The sequence below is a fragment of the Ornithorhynchus anatinus genome, chromosome X5 (assembly GCF_004115215.2).
Source record: "Ornithorhynchus anatinus isolate Pmale09 chromosome X5, mOrnAna1.pri.v4, whole genome shotgun sequence".
NCBI lineage: Eukaryota > Metazoa > Chordata > Mammalia > Monotremata > Ornithorhynchidae > Ornithorhynchus > Ornithorhynchus anatinus.
Genome location: NC_041753.1, coordinates 14,771,948 through 14,789,325, shown reverse-complemented (window position 1 = coordinate 14,789,325; position 17,378 = coordinate 14,771,948). Strand labels below are relative to the sequence as shown.

The following is a 17,378-nucleotide window of genomic DNA, read 5'->3' as shown; positions in this document are numbered from 1 at the left end:
CTGCTTGACTCTCCCTTCCGTAGTCGAGGCTGGTAGAGTACTGGAAACTCTCCAAGTGTGACCCTGAGAGGGGATCCCTGGGCTAAGCATTGGTAAATGCAATTCAGTAGCCTCTCGAAGAGGTGAATGTAGTGAACTCAAAGTCTATTTGGAGATCACTTAGATTAGACACATATCTTCCCCTGGATTGGGGAGCGTAATCACCAAGGGTGAATCCAGACCACAGCCTTCTAGTGCTCAGGACTAGAGATGACTCAGGCCTGCTATGGCTTCCAGTGTATGTGCACCTTTTAAGCACTTGATAGTCACCTCCCCTCAGTCTCACAGCACTTATGCCCATATCCATAATTTATTTTAATATCTGTCTTCCCCTCTAGACTGTAAGCTCCTCGTGGGCAAGGAATGTGTCTACCAACTTGGTTGTATAGTACTCTCTTAGGTACAGTGCTCTGCACACAGTAAACACTCAGTAAATACCATTGATTGATATTATGTATAGTTGTACTTAATCCCCTATCGTAAAGGGATAGTGCAAGGATTAACTACTATTAACCAGAGCTCTAGGTATAAAAAAATATATGGCAGGGTAAGTACCCTATTATCCGAGAGAGCCCAACTCTTTTTGTCCTTTAGACACTCCCCCACCCACACACTGAAAATGGGTTGTATGAACTCTATTAAGACCAGCCAGGTGAGACACTCTACCCCCCAAAACTACACTGATGAGCTAGATGCTACTTGCGCATTGTCGTACTTTGATGAAAATTGGTGTGATTGAACCGACATATCCACTTCTTAAACTGAAGCTCAAACAGCCATCTGATGAAGGATTCACATCGTCATCCTCAATATAATGTCAGATGCACAGTTTTACAATATGAAACATAATGTCAGGATTATTGTTAACCTTAATTTCCCCCTCCTCCACCGTTGTCGCCCATACCACTTCAGTAGATCCGTTGTTGTACATATTAAAGCAAATGAAGGCCCTGTACAATGTTTTCTTGCAAAATAACACCTGCCAGTTCCCTGTGGGCAGAGCAGGGAAGGCCCTCTCTGAATCCTTTGCCTCACTCTCTGAAAAGAGCACTAACAACTGTTTACTCCCAAGCCGGAGACATCAGTGGCAGCTGCTTTCTGAGTTTCTCCATGCTGTGCTACCACTGACCTCTACCCTGACCCAGAAAATACCCTTTTTAGCAATGAGACATAATTCAGTCTCCAGACTCCCTCTCTCCTGAGGCAGGACGCTCAGTAGAGATATTATGTAGAAAGGAATCCCTCCTTCCCCCCCACACCCCAGTGTGAGGGAAGGCCTATCCTTAGTTTTAGCAGAAGAAAAAAAAGGAGAAGGGAATTGTCTTGGATTTGACACACCGTCTAAAGTTCCTGCTGGCCTTTTTACAAGGATGAACCTGATTGGAGTAATGAAAGGAGAGAATTTTAGCCCTTCATCTTCAAAGACTCCCAGTCCTCCAACTGAGAATTTTCATATTGATGTAATTCAGTTATGTAGTATAGTAAGAAAATCACAATAGAAGAAACACTGAAGAACAAAACCATATAGGGCCTTTTTTATTTTAAAGTGTTCTGATTTTTCCTTATGCCAGTGAGGCATACTAGCCATTAGATTGACCTTGAGGTAGGGTGCTGTAGGGTGCAGTAGGGTGCTGTGCCAAGGGGCACAGAAAGAGTTAAGTCAGTCTTTTTTTTTTTCTTTTTTTACTGTTTCTTATTAATGATTATCAAATCTAAACTGGGTAGGGGCCTGGGGATGCAGTCTGAAGCTGTCCTGGGAAGTCCAGTTGAACCTTGGCTGTCTGCAGTCTAAAAAGCTCTCAGGGGGCCATATTGGTCTGGGGGCTCTGGGGACTTCTGGTCTGTGGAGGGATCCTGGAACTGCACTAGGCTTCTTGGGGCCCTCACACTGACTGGGTCTCTTGAGAAGGGGCCAGAACCAACCATGCTCCACAAAAGCCCTCTGAATCACAAGGACCCAGCTGGGATTGAACTAGGCTAGAGCATTGTGAAGCAGTGTGGCCTAGTGGAAAGAGCAGGACCATGGGAGTCTAATCCCGGCTCTGCCACCTGTCTGCTGTGAGACCTTAGGCAAGTCACTTCATTCATTTATTCAATAGTATTTATTGAGTGCTTACTATGTGCAGAGCACTGTACTAAGCACTTGGAATGTACACTTTGGCAACAGATAGAGACAGTCCCTGCCCTTTGACGGGCTTACAGTCTAATTAGGGGAGACAGACAAAAACAATAGCAATAAATAGAATCAAGGGGATGTACATCTCGTTAACAAAATAAATAGGGTAATAAAAATATATACAAATGAGCAAATGAGCACAGTGCTGAGGTGAGGGGAAGGGGGGAGCAGAGGGAAAGGGGGGAAAGGGGCTTAGCTGAGGGGAGGTGAAGGGGGGGGGGCAGAGAGGCAGCAGAGGGAGCAGAGGGAAAAGGGGAAGCTCAGTCTGGGAAGGCCTCTTGGAGGAGGTGAGCTCTCAGGGCTTTGAAGAGGGAAGAGAGTTAATTTGACGGAGATGAGGAGGGAGGGCATTCCAGGACAGCGGGAGGGTATGGCCCAGGGATCGACGGCGGGATAGGCAAGAACGGGGGACGGCGAGGAGGTGCAGAAGCAGCGTGGCTCAGTGGAAAAAGCATTGGCTTTGGAGTCAGGGCTCACGAGTTCGAATCCCAGCTCTGCCACTTGGCTGTGTGACTGTGGGCAAGTCACTTAACTTCTCTGTGCCTCAGTTCCCTCATCTGTAAAATGGGGATTAAGACTGTGAGCCCCAGGTGGGACAACCTGATTCCCCTATGTCTACCCCAGCGCTTAGAACAGTGCTCGGCACATAGTAAGCGCTTAACAAATACCAACATTATTATTATTATTAGGTGAGCGGCAGAAGAGCAGATGATGCGAGGTGGGCAGTAGAAAGAGAGACGGGAGGAGAGATAGGAGGGGGCAAGGTGATGGAGAGCCTTGAAGCCCAGAATGAGAAGTTTTTGTTTTGTGCGGAGGTTGATAGGCAACCACTGGAGGTTTTTAAGTTGGGGAGTGACATGCCCAGAGCGTTTCTGCAGGAAGATGAGCCGGGCAGTGGAATGAAGAATAGACTGGAGCGGGGAGAGATGGGAGGAAGGGAGTTCAGAGAGAAGGCTGACACAATAATCCAGCTGGGATATAATACTTCACTTCTCTGTGCCTCAGTTTCCTTATCTGTAAAATGGGGATTAAGATTGTGAGCCCCATGTGGGATCGGGACTGTTTACAACCTGATTATCTTGGATCTAACTCAGTGCTTAGAACAGTGCTTGGCACATAGTAAGTGCTTAACAAGTATTATTTTTATTATTAGTAGTAATAGTATTATAATTGGTAATATAATTGGTGATAACTTTACAACACATGGACGTACTCAGTCCAAGCCCTCTGAGTAAACATTAATAGTGGGTTTAAGACTTTTTTTATTAACAGAGGGTTAGAGTAAACTGTTTCCTTTAGATGCCTGTTGGATTTCTTTGATGTACAAGAGTTGTTTGTGATTCAAAAGTACTGTGGTTCCTGAAAGTGTGTTTTTATTTCCTCATTCCCCTCTTCGGAGCAGAGGGGGAATAGGATGGGGATAATGTTCCCTTTAATTCTGTTAACTGGGCAGCTGAAGGGCTGGTTGGCACAGTTGGAACAGGGAATCCAGGACCCGGTGGAATAAGCAGTGCCAGGAAATATTGTTTTGTGGCGCAGTAGCAGCGGCACTCTGATCTGATCTTAAGGTAGCTCATGGTAGGCAATAGTCCCTGTAAATGGTGCAGGTGCACACCCCAGGTTTTCTGGTGGGCGATACCTTCAAGCCTCCATGAGGCCACACTTCTCCCCTGGCTGCATGTCAGTGCTGCCGAGAGACACAATGTTGAAGCAGCATGGCCTAGTGGAGAGAGCGGGAGCCGGGGAGTCAGAGGACCTGGGTTCTAACTTTGGTTCCAATACCTGTTTGCCGTATGACCTTGAGCAAGTCACTTCACTTCTCTGAGCCTCAGTTACCGCATCTGTAAAATGGGGATTAAGACTGTGAGTGACTGTTAGTCAGACACAGTCCATGCCTGACCTGATTACCTTATATCTACCCCAGGGCTTAGTACAGTGCATGGATGTAGCACTTAACAGATACCTTAAAAAAAACCAAAAAAGTCCTGATCTCACTGCTTTTGGTCCTAGAACAGCAAAGGAGGATTTCCCTAAATAATAATGTTGGTATTTGTTAAGCGCTTACTATGTGCAGAGCACTGTTCTAAGTGCTGGGGTAGATACAAGATGATCAGGTAGTCCCACGTGAGGCTCACAGTTAATCCCCATTTTACAGATGAGGTAACTGAGGCACCGAGAAGTTAAGTCCCACAGTCACACAGCTAAGTGGCAGAGCCGGGATTTGAACCCATGACCTCTGAGTCCAAAGCCTATGCTCTTTCCACTGAGCCACGCCTAAAGCTGCATGGATGTCAAACACCTAGTCTTATTGGCGAGTGGCCCTTTCAGTACTGTGGCATGGTAGCACTACCATGTAGTTTAGAAGAAACATTGGAAGGAGACTGCAGGGTTTTTTTTCTCATTCTTTACTAAGTCCTTGTGAAGTACAAAACAAGCAATAAGCTCCTCACCCACAAGGGACTTAGATTCTAATAGTATTCAAAGGAAGAAATTGAATGTACAATTGAAAACATATATACAAAAGTGCTCAGGATAGGTATAAATAAGTGAATAAATGCTGGAGATGGCTGGTGGGTTTAATTGGCTTTGGATGCTGGGAGCTAATCAGGGAAGCCTCGTTGGAGGAGATGGGATTTGAAGAGGGTTTTGCTTGTGGGGAGCATTGAAATCTGCCAGATTTGTGAAGATGAAGTCTCCCAAACATTTTGTACAGTGCTCTGCGCAAAGTAAACACACACTAAATGTCATGGATTGATTAATTGGTTGGATATTCTGACATGTCTCTAACCGCATTTTCAATTCAATGGAAGGGTGATCAGTACTTAATTGCCGTTTCCCCCTCTAGACTGTAAATTCCTTGTGGGCAGGGAACACTTCTAACCAACTCTTTCATATTGTAATCTCCCAAGTGCTTAGTACAGTGCTCTGCACACAATAGACAGTAGAGAAGTAGCGTGGCTTAGTGGAAAGAGCATGGGTTTGGGAGTCAGAGGACGGGGGTCCTAATTCCAGCTCTGCCATGTCTCTGCTGTGTGACCTTGGGCAAGTCACTTCACTTTTCTGTGCCTCAGTTCCCTCATCTATAGAATGGGGATTGAGACTGTGAGCCCCACATGGGCAGGGACTGCGTCCGACCCGATTTGCTTGTATCCACCCCAGTGCTTAGTACAGTGTCTGGTGCATAGTAAGCATTTAACAAATACCATAATTATTATTTATTATTATTTTATTTTTTATTATCAACCAGAAAGTAGAAAACATTTTTCGGGCAGCATACCCCTGAAATTCTTGGGACAGTGAAGGTGAAGAAGACCCTACTTTTCCAGAGGAAAACACACCAAGTTCTCCACCCTCCCTTTTTTTTTTCTTTTGTCATTTGGCAGACACTGTACTAAGCTCTAGGGTAGATCCAAGCTGATCAGGTTGGGCACAGCCCCTGTCCCACGTGGGGCTCACAATCTTAATCCCCATTTTACAGATGAGGCAATTGAAGCACAGAAGTTAAGTGACTTGCCCGAGGTCACACAGAAGACAAGTTGTATCCACTAGACCACACCGCTTCCCCATGACAGTTTTTATTTTGCAGTTGAGCAGTGGGGCCACCCCAACAACCACCACTAATTTGTCCCTCAAAGTCAGAGATTTGGGCAAATGCCCATTCGTTCGCCTATTCTCCCTGTTGGCTGTTTTTCCTGATTAACCCATGCTCAGGAAAGATTGGAAGCTGATGTCCTGGGATGTGGGTGACCTTTCCCTCTCCTCCCCAATTCCAAAACCAGCCAACCTCAACTCTGTGGTTTGGCCACCTAAACTGGGATGTGGGGTTTTGGTGAGTGTGTAGGGGTGTTTTATGATGTGCTGGTCAGTGAACCGATACCAGGGTTCCTGGGTAAACTGGGAGAAAGGGTTTAGTGGTCCATGAGTGGTTTGGTGCATCTGCCTGGCTTAACCATCATGACTGTGTCTTGAGCTCATTGTGGGCAGGAAACATGTGTACCAATTCTGTCGTATTGTAATTAATTAATTAAGCACTTAATACAGTGCTCTGTCTACAATAAGTGCTCAATAAATACGATTGATCGATTGATTAGATGCTCAATGTCAGCATTGCCCCATAAGGAATCACAACTAAAATAGAACTTTCTCCTAAAAAATCAAAAGAGGAAAACGACCACTGCCTGGATTTGGCATGATAGTTGTATGTTTTGGTGTTTAATGGGTAGCAAATGATAATTGTTGGCTAATTAATTCTCACAGGGACTTGATTTTAACCTGAGACCAGCTGAATTTCTAGGATCATATCCTGGAGTATATATCCTGTGGAGCATATCCTGGGGAGACAATTAGGAAAGCAGCGTGGTTCACTGGGAGTCAGAGGTCATGAGTTCGAATCCCAGCTCTGCCACTTGTCAGCTGTGTGACTGTGGGCAAGTCACTTCACTTCTCTGTGCCTCAGTTCCCTCATCTGTAAAATGGGGATGAAGATTGTGAGCCTCACGTGGGACAATCTGATTGCCCTGTATCTACCCCAGCGCTTAGAACAGTGCTCTGCACATAGTAAGTACTTAACAAATACCAACATTATTATTAATATTATTATTAATTACACAAATACATTCAAGACCCCAAATCAGTGGTCCATTCTCCTTTGTCCATAGCCAGCTGTATGGCTGAGCCAGTCCCAGGAAAAAGAAAATGGGGGTTTTGTAGCTCCATGTTTGAGCCTTTTTTCTTTCCCCCCCATTCAATGGGAAGGGTTCACTAGGACTAATTGGACCGATGCTATGGAAATGGAGACCATTTGAAAACCTCATTTGAAAATCTAGTAGGTCATGGGTTAGGGGACTGAAAAACTTACACACCTAGGAAAGTTAATATAGTGCCTGGTGCATAGTAAGCGCTTAACAAATACCATTAAAAAAGCGAAACTTGGGAAATTGTAACAAGCATCACCACTGACATTAGACATGAAGCAAATTTTCAGCCAGTATATAAAATGGTTTGCAATGGATTTTTCTGCTTTTTCCTTTATGTCTTGAGGAACTACTGGTAAGTTTCACTCTCCTTCATTATACAGAGGCACATGTTAGAGAAGCCTCTGAAGCAGAGGAAGTCTTTGTTTGCTGGCAAACCTCCTTTAGAGCAATTATGTGATAAATAAGCTAAATAACTCTTAAGTCCTGGAAAGGTAATTTTTGGCTTCATTTGAACAAAAGATTTACGGAAGTAGGGTTTAGAGGAAAAAAACATAACAATCGGGGATTAATCATAGTACAATCAAAATGGTCATGTTCATTCAAATCCAGTTCATTTTATAGGTGGTATTTTTGTCTAGAGGTTCTGGAGCAGGTGATTTTTTTAATAGTTAAAAAACTATATCTTTAATTAGCCCATTGGCTAACGTATTTGGTTGCATCAGGCTCTGACGAACCTTAAAGATCAGAGCTGGTACTTCTCTGTGATTTCCATTGGCCCCAATTATGAGTGATCGTCTTTCTCTCTGTCCTGTGACAGACCTCCTATTGTTTCCTCTTTCGAATCCTGTTAATCACTGACAGGAGAAATGTTTGAATGTGAAACAAAGGAACCAAACATTGTTCCCGACAAAAGACATTTTCCCACACATATACTTCTCTTTCCCACCCAGCCTCCTTCCCTTCCCACATTGTTCCCCTCCAGGTTGGTTCACTTGGTTAATTCTTCTGCATTTTGCTCCTAGGGTTAGCTTGCTCATCTTGAACATGCACAAATATCCCTCTCTCTTTACTTTTGTGGGTTGATCCAGAATAGCAAGCAAAAGATGGCAGCGGTACCTCCTCTGGAGAGGGAGGATTTGGTGGTAGACTCACTTATGAATCCAGTCTATGTGTCTCCCTGTGAGTGCCTGGACAAGGATGGTGGGTGATTGGTTATCAGAAATTCCTGCACATGCCACAGGAGTTTCACACCAATTAACATCTGTCCTGCAACTCTCCCTGGGGAGTGAAAGAAAACAACAACGACTGGGGCACGGGCCTGGGAAGCTACTGAGAGAAGGGGGAGAGGGGCTGAGGAGAAACCCAGCCAGGGAGAGCCACAGAGAGGCCAGATTGATGGTTCCAACTAAAGCCAGCTTCAGACATTGAACCGTTCTGAGGCAGCACTCACAAGACCTCACCCCATGTTTCACATGATGCCATCATGTCAGCTTGCACATGCACGTGGCATAATATAGTGAGGTCATAGGCAATATTTTTCTTAAGAGCATTTCTCTGCCACTGCTCCCATGGCCACCGCCCCTGACTCTCCCTCCTCCCCCACCCCCGGCCCGCCACAACGCACCCTCCTGCAGCTGTTCATTGACTGAACACCCAGGGCAGTTTGGCTCCAAAACCTTGACTAACCCCCCCCCCCCCGATGGTAAATCGCTTCTGTCTCAATACCATCTTTGAAAAGGGCAGCAGTGCTGCTATCTTTGAGTAGAGCAGGGGGGCGTTCATCTTGGAGAGAAGGTTGTCAGCCTCTATCTTTGAGAAGGGCAGGGGTATGATCATCTTTGAGAGAAGTTGAAGGGCCACTATCTTGGGGAAGGACTGAGAAAGCCACCGTCTTCGAAAGGGCCTTAGCAGCCACTTCCTCCACTCAGCGCTTGAGACCATGGGTTACCTTGCTTCTCTTCTGAAGTCTGCCCTGCTTGCAACTCTCCATTTTATGGCAGAGTCTTTTACCTAGTTTGCATTAACCCAGTTGTCCAACAGATTGATGATGGGTTGATAATCTTCAGTGGTTATAGTCATCTACAGGGATCATCCACCTTGGAAGAGTAGGTCCTTTGAGGCAAAGAAATCTTGCCAAAAAGTGGAGATGTGAGCTAAACTCTGACTTTGAGGATGTGTAACCTTCCCAGTCGAAGCTATAAAAACTGCAGTTATATCTGGATCTGTTGGCCTGCCTGAAGAAATCTTCAGGCATGGAGGGGACCTAATCCTCAGATATCTGAGCAAGATTTTCTAAAATTATGGAAGCAATCAATCAATCAATGGTATTTATTGAGTGCTTACTATGTGCAGAGCATTGTACAACTGCTTGGCAGAGTACAGTACAACAAAATTAGCAGACATGTTCCCTGCCCATAAAGGAGCTTACAGTCTAGAAACAAGTTTACAATCTATGAAACTGAGGAAATACCACAAAACTTCAAAAATATCACCATAATCACTGTGTTCAGAAAGAAAGGAGAGAGAGATGACTGTGGAAATCTCACTGCTTTCTATTGCTAGAAACATTCTAGCCGAATATTCTGGACATGCTACTGAAGAACATAGTTATCTGTCCGCTACCTGAATCACAACGTAGCTTCAGACTAAAATACAGGAGAGCTGATCTGATCCTTTCAGATGACAGAACATCAGGGTCTGTGTAAATGCTGGATATCAATGAAATAGAGAATTGGAGTCTAGTTTTTACTGAAGATAATCTTTTTTTTTCCTTATTCCTGATGAAGGTCGGTGTTATGCACGAGAGGATTGCTCCAAATTTAAACCCTCATGATTTTTGGCTCCCAAGCGAGTCTTCCATCATCAGCAAGCTAGCAGCAACATTCCCTTTGCACTATTTAAATCCCTTATTCTTCTCTGGAAAATTTCACTAGGATACATCCCAAGGAAGCATAGATTAGTTTGTACTCATTTTTCTTGCAGTAGCCAGAGAATAGTACCAGTAGCTATCCTCAGATGAGGCAGTGTTTAATTATGTTGTGAGAGCTGCACTATTCAACAGTATCTTTATATGAAGCAGAATGACCTAATGGAAAGAGCAGGGGCTTGGGAGTCAGAGGACCTGGGTTCTATTCCTGGCTCTGCCACTTGCCTGCTACATGACCTTGGGCAAGTCACAACTTCCCCGTGCCTCAGTTTCCACATCTGTAAAAAGGGGATTAAATATCTGCTCTCCCCCATTGACTGTGAGTCCCAAGTGGGACAGGAACTGTGTCTGATCTAATTTTATTGTATTTATCCTAGCTCTTGGCACATAGTATCGGTCAGTGGTATTTAAGTATTTAGAGTTGGGAGATATGATCCCTGTCCTCAAAGAGCTTACCATCTATTGGAAGAAACAGATATTAAAATAAATTACAGAGAAAGAAGCAGAGTATAAGGATATGTGCTGTGGGTGTGTGGGCAGGGTGACTATCAAAGTTCTTAGGGAATATAGACTGAAGTGTTTAGGCAGAACAGAAAGGGAGGGAGAATAGGGTGAGGGGATTAGAGATTAGTCAAGGAAGACTTCCCAGAGGAGATATGATTTTAGTGGTGTTTTATTAAATGCTCAACAAATACCACCATCATTTCTATTATTTTATTTGCTTGATTGCTTTCTGGAGGAAAGAAATACATGCGATTAGTCACTCAATCAGTGATACTTATTTAGGTACTTCCTTAATGCAAACCACTGGGCTAAGCTCTTGGGAGAGTATAACAGAAGCAAGACTCCTGTTCTTTATCTTTAAGGAGGTTACATTCTAATGGTGAGATAAGACAAAAAAACCCCTTTGCAAATAGTGAGAGTGGGAGTAAGAACAAGGGGATAACAGTACAATGAATTAGAATGCAATAATAAAATGTACAAATAAATATGCATATGTACAGAAGGCAGGGAACATAAGACTAGGAATAAAATAAGTGCAAAAAGTGAGTGTTGGGTTGTTCTGACCAGGGTGTTGGGAATTAATTAGGGAAGGCTTTCTGGAGGAGATGGGATTTTTAGGAGATCTTGAGGATGGGGAGCGCTATGGTCAGATCTCGTCAAGTAGGGAATTCAAAAGCGGGGGACCGACGTGAATGAAAGGTTGGAGGTGGGAGAATTGAGAGCGAAATACAGTTAGAAGGTGAGTTTGGGAGGAGCAATGACTGAAAACTGGGGAGTAGCTGGAGACAAGAGCTGATGGTGAACTTTGAAAGCCAATTATGAGGAAATTTTACTGGATATAGAAGGAGATAAGTATTCATGGAAAGTTTTTGAGGAATGGAGAGGTGAATACTGAGCAGAGTTTCAAGAAAATGATCCAGGCAGCAGTGTGTATTGTAGATTGACTGATTGGTTGACTGAAGTGGGGGAAAGACTGGAGATGGGCAGACCAGTGAGGAGGCTGATACAATGGTATGACTGTGATATGACAAGAGCTGGGACCAGAGGCATAGCTGTTTGGGTAGAGAGGAAGGGGCAGATCTTGGAAATGTGAAGACAGAACTGGCTGCTACATGTTAATACAGTCACTCATCTTATCCTGCCTGGATTTCTGCATCAGCCTCCTTGCTGACCTCCCAGCCTCCTGTCTCTCTATGCTCCAGTCCATACTTCACTCTGCTGCCCGGATCATTTTTCTACAAAAACGTTCTGGACTCGTCACCCTGCTCCTCAAAAAACTCCAGTGGTTATCCATCCACCTTCACATCAAACAAAAACTCCTCTCCATTGGCTTTAAAGCAGTCCACCTTGCCCCCTCTTACCTCACCTCGCTTCTCTCCTTCTACAACCCAGCCTTCACATTTCGCTTCTCTAGTGCTAACCTTATCACTGTGCCTCGATCTCGCCTGTCTCCCCACTGACCCTTAGCCCCCATCCTGCCTCTGGCCTGGGATGCCCTCCCTCCTCTAATCCAACAGACAATCACTCTCCCCTGCTTCAAAGCCTTATTGAAGACACATTTCCTCCAAGAGGCCTTCCCAGACTAAGCCCCACTTTTCCTCATTTCCCTCTCCCTTCTGCATCGCCCTGATTTGCTCTCTTTGCTAGTCCCTCCTCGCAGCCCTACATCACTTATGTGCATATCTTTAATTTCTGTAATCAAGAATCCACAAATAAAAACTACCCATAACACAGTAACTTATGCAACTAGATGGAAGGTTTAATAGGAAATCCTTCAGCAAGTAGGGTTGATATAATACAGATGGTTATGATTCTATCTGTATATGCTTTCTGTTTATATCAACAAACAAAAGTGTTAGCAGAACAGACCAGCATTCACACTAACATATCCTCCTTTTATAACATGTTCTGTGAATGTGTCAGCTTTTCTATTTATAACAGGCTCTAAAAATTCCAGTGGGATTTCAGGATAAAATTTAGCAGGCAACATGAAGTCATGTTAGCACAGATGTGAAAACACACATACAGGTAGAGGTAAAGATTTCCTTAGCATCACTCTTCTAAATAACTCAAAATGTTGCCCAGAAAACCTTGAATTTAAAATGCATGTGCTATGAATTTTCAATGATGAATTTAATTTAGTATTCAGATGATGATAGCCTATGCGTTGGATTGTAAGTTCCTTGACAGTCAAGATCACATCTTATACTTCTGTAAGCAGGATATGCTTAATAAATTTGGTGGCTGATGATTATGCTTCCATTTATGTGGATGTTTCTGAAACTATTGATTTCTAATGAAAATAATATCATGATATTTATTACTACTATATGCCCAGCACTGTGAGAAGCACTGGGGGCTTAATCATTATTATTGTTATTATTATTATCATTATTATGGTATTTGTTGAGCACTAACTTTTGTGTCAAGCACTATTCTAAGCTCTGGGGTAGATTCAAGTTTATCAGGTTGGACATAGTCCCTGTCCCACATGGTCTCATAGTCTAAGTATATGTATATATACATATATATATATGTATGCACACACACATATGTTTAGAATTAGAAGACACCGATGACAGTGAAATTCATTGACGAGTGCATGCGTGGCTGAAAAGGCCAATGTGGGATTCACAGTCTCAGCCATGTCTAGCCCACAAAAAAGACTGTCCCTTGTTGTGTTGCTCTACTTAATGTTGTTGTACTTAGTGTTTTCTCTTTTGCCTTCTTGTCTCTCTGAAGTTCTGGGGTAGATGGAAGATAATCAGATTGGACCCTGTCCCTATCCCTCATGGTACTCTCGGATAGTTTATTTTTCTGGTTACCTTGAACTAAAATGTTCTAAAGTTTCTACTGCTTTCTTAAAATGAATATCTGCACACTGCATATGAATTTTTTACTGAGTATTAAAACTCCTTTCAGTGTATAAAATGGACAAAAAGGATATAAAAACTCTAACAGACCTAGCCCATGGCCTCTTCCATTCCCCATAGATCACAAAGCATGCAGTATTTAATCCCAAGTGAGTTCAGTCCTCACCCTCAAGCCAGCAATGCCTCAGGAGCACAAAAGAGACAAGCCTCTCCCTCCACCACTTCCCATCTTTTCTGATCTAATTTGGCCATTAGTCTGGCTATGTAGTAGCTATGGGTTAAGACGATGAGGTGGCTCGCTTTATGTGGTGTGTAAGCAATCCTCTCTATGTGTTTCTCCTTTTACCTCCATCCCCTAATTATGACCAGATGTTCCCAAATGGGTGGGAGGTTCACACAATTTAATGTTTCATTCTGCCATCTGAAGAGCCAAAGGCTTTCACCCCAGGTGGTGAGAAGGGACCCCCTCAGCTAGGATGGCAATAGCAGTGTCATGGCAGCATGGAGGAGGAGAAGGAACCTTTTTTGCCTGGAGTCGGTTAGGTTAGGGGACCAGAGTCCTGGTTATCTTATGGGAGATGATGTGGCCTTCCTCTTCAGCAACAGCCATGGGTGCTGCCAGTGTTATCTTGGCTGTACTGGTCCATCATGTGGCCTTGCATGATGGGGGTTTTCAGTGTGTCTGGAATTTTTTTTCAAATCACATTTATTTAGTGCTTACTGTGCCAGGCAAAGTAGTAAATGCTGAGGTAGATACAAGCTAACCAAGTGGGACACAGTCCATGTTCCACAAGGGGCTTACAGTCATCTTAATCCCCATTTTACAGATAAGGTAACTGAGGCACAGAGAAGTTAAGTGCAATGCCCAAGGTAACACAGCAGACAAGTGGCGGAGCTGGAATTAGAACCCAGATCCTTGCACGTTTCCAGTTAAGCCGGAAACTTCCTTTCATGTGTCAATTTAGGATGGGCCACAAGTTTTGTTTTGTTGTCTATCTCCTCCTTCTAGACTGTGAGCCCGTTGTTGGGTAGGGATTGTCTCTATCTGTTGCCGAATTGTACTTTCCCAGTGCTTCGTACAGTGCTCAGCACAAAGTAAGCGCTCAATAAATACGATTGATTGAATGAAGTTTTGGATCTACCATACTGGGTTACAGTGGGCTGCCATCATACAGAAGCAGTGATGGCATCAATGGCCTCCAGAACCATTCTGAGTCGGGCCATTGTCGCCGCCACTGCTAGAGTAGTGGCTACATTGGCAGAAGATCGAAGTGTGAGTCAAGGGTGAACACCCACTTTATTTTCTCCCTCTAACACCTCCCTACTCCCCCTCCCGCTTTTATCCTGCTCCATCTTTTCTCCTCGGGTCATTTCTACGTTTAGGCTCCACATCATCTCCTGTAAGATAACCAGGACTCTGGTCCCTTAATCTAACTGGCTCCAGGCAAGAGAACACAAGGTATAATGGGAAAATTACTGTAGTGGCTTGTGTCATGTCCACTTTAATGTGTAGCCCACCTTTTCGCCATGCATGGGGAGAAAGACCAGCTTTTCCTCCTTCTCCGCTTTTCACAGTTCTACCTCTTTGCTGGTTTCCCTGCTTCTGCTCCTCTTCTCAGAAAGGGTGGGAATTAGGAGTAATAACCAGAAAATGAACAATGTGCCATCCAAGTAACAGAATTCTCTGACAGTCTCTCTATTTCCACTACTGATTCTTGGTTGTGGGTAGGATTTCCCAGGTATGTGCTGATACATAACCTTGGTCTTCAGACTAATCGTCAATCCATATTGCTTTGCTGATTCTGAGAAATGGCTTCTAATCATCTGCATGTCTTTCTGCATGAGCATTTCCAGAGCACAGTCATTGGCACATGGGAGCTCCTGTATGATTTATTGAAAGACCTTCAAAAATGCTCTCATTCTGTTGAATTGAAAGAATTTCCCAGAGGAGCAGAATCATATCCTGACACTGTGCCTTCACGGTCCTTGTTGTATCCTCGAGCATGGCTGTGCAGAAAAATTTTCATGGGACTGGATCTGGTACACAGCCCTGCTTTCTTTTGTTGGTGATTAGGAAAGGATCTAACAAGATTAGTCATATCATTGTAGAGTAAATATTTTTTAATAGTTTTCAGAGTCCAGATCATCACCATTATCTTCCTTTCTTCTTCTCCTTCTTCTCCCCCTCCTTCCCCTTCCTCCTCCCCATCTTCCTGTTCCTCCTCCTCCTTTTCCTTCCCCTTTCCTCTCCCCCTTCTTGTTCCTCCTCCTCCTTTTCCTTCCCCTTCCCCTCTTCCTCCTCCTCCTCCTTTTCCTTCACCTTCTCCTCTTCCTCCTCCTCCTTTCCCTCGTCCTTCTCCTCTTTCTCCTTCTCCTCCTCCTTCTTCTTCTTTTCCTTCTTCTGCTTACTATGTGTCAAGCATTGTTCTAAATGGGGGACAGGATCAGTTAATCAGGTTGGACATGGATCCTGTCCCACAGGGGGATTACAGGTATTTAATCCCCATTTTACAGTTGAGGAAATTGAGGTAAAGAGAAGTTAAGTGACTTGCCAAATGTAGCAGGGAAGCCAGACGCTAAAATAATTTACACATAGGAAGAGGAAGGAAAGGGGGATTGCGTACATGAGTCCGCATGTGTACATACCGAGGGAAATAGGTAAGTCAGTATGTTCTGAAATGGTACAGGTGGTCGTGAGTATATAAGTGTATAGTTGATGCAGAAGTGGTGAGGTGGTAGTTCAGGGGACATACAATCTGAGGAGAAGAGGAATGAATTAAGGAAGGAATCCTATATAGTTACTGATATTCCTCAGTAGTCAATCCATCAGTCGTAATAATGAGCTCTTACTCTGTACAGAGCACTATGCTAAGTGCTTGGGAGAGTACAATATAAGAGAATCGATAGACTCGTTCCCTGCCCACAATGAGTTTACAGTCTAGAGGGGGAAGTAGAAGCATTCTGTCTGTCCAAGAGGACTCTTACAAGGATCTTGCCAGAGTATTGAAATTCAGTGATAGTTTCTACTCCACTCCCTCCCTTTCTTTTTGAAAATGGTGAAATTGATAGCATCTTTGAGATCTCCCATGTTCCATTTGTTGATGAAGAGCCACTGCAGAGGACTCAGCAGCATAATCCCTATCCCTAACTGCTAGGGTAATAACGATGATGACAATAATAATAATAATGATTGTGGTATTTATGCACTTACTATGTGCCAAGCACTGCATTAAGCCCTGGGCTAGAAACAGGATAATCAGGTCAGCCATAGTACCTGTCCCACATGGGTCTCATAGCCGTGTCTTGTCTTATGCCTTCAAGTTGTTTCCGACCACATAGCGACACCACGGACACACGTCTCCCTGAACGCCCCGCTCTCCATCTGCAATTGTTCTGGTAGTGGATCCGTAGACTTTTCTTGGTAAACGTTTGGAAGTGGTTTACCACTGCCTCCTTCTGCACGGTAAACTTGAGTCTCTGCCCTCGACTCTCTCCTGTGCTGCTGCTACCCAGCATGGGTGAGGTTTGACTTGTAGCAGATTGCCTTCCACTCGCTAGCCACTGGCCAAGCTAGGAATGGAATAGATATGCCTCTTCCTGACTCTCCCTCCTGTAGCCGAGACTGGTAGAGTACTGGAAACTCTCCAGATGTGACCCTGAGAGGGGCTCATAGCCTTAGGGAGAGGGAAAACAGGTAACTCTAAACTGGTATAACATGTGATCTGAGAGCTTTGCCTGTCTTCATCAGTGATTGCAGTAATGACTTCATTAAGTGTGGGCTGGAAGAAGTGGGAATTAAAATCTGTGAAATGGGGACTAAAACTGTGTGCCCCACGTGGGACAAGGACTGTGTCAAACTTGATTATCTTGTTGCTACCCCAACGCCAGCATATAGTAAGTACATAGCAAATGTTGTTAAAAACAAACAGGAAAACCATCCCTTGCTACACCATGTATGTCCTCTCATACTGTAACCTGCTTACCTCTGGGTTGATAGTCTCGGAATTCAAAGCTACACAGTGGGATCCTGCACCCGTTTTGTGTTTAATATATGCCTTGTTACTAAGTCAGTGCGATGGAGTTTATGTCTTTAGTTACTTTAGGTTGTCAATTATGTAGTGGGTGCTCAAAACCAGTTAAATAATACAGGCTAGCTCTTTAAT

At 44.0% G+C, this 17,378-nt stretch overlaps 1 non-coding gene across 1 annotated transcript; it reads right to left on the bottom strand.

Moving 5' to 3' along the window:
* Positions 1–16,743: 16,743 nt before the first annotated feature.
* On the bottom strand, positions 16,744–16,881 carry LOC114808277. Its single transcript, XR_003756124.1, has one exon. It is a non-coding gene; the product is annotated as a small nucleolar RNA SNORA7 (small nucleolar RNA).
* Between the last annotated feature and the right edge of the window lie 497 nt (positions 16,882–17,378).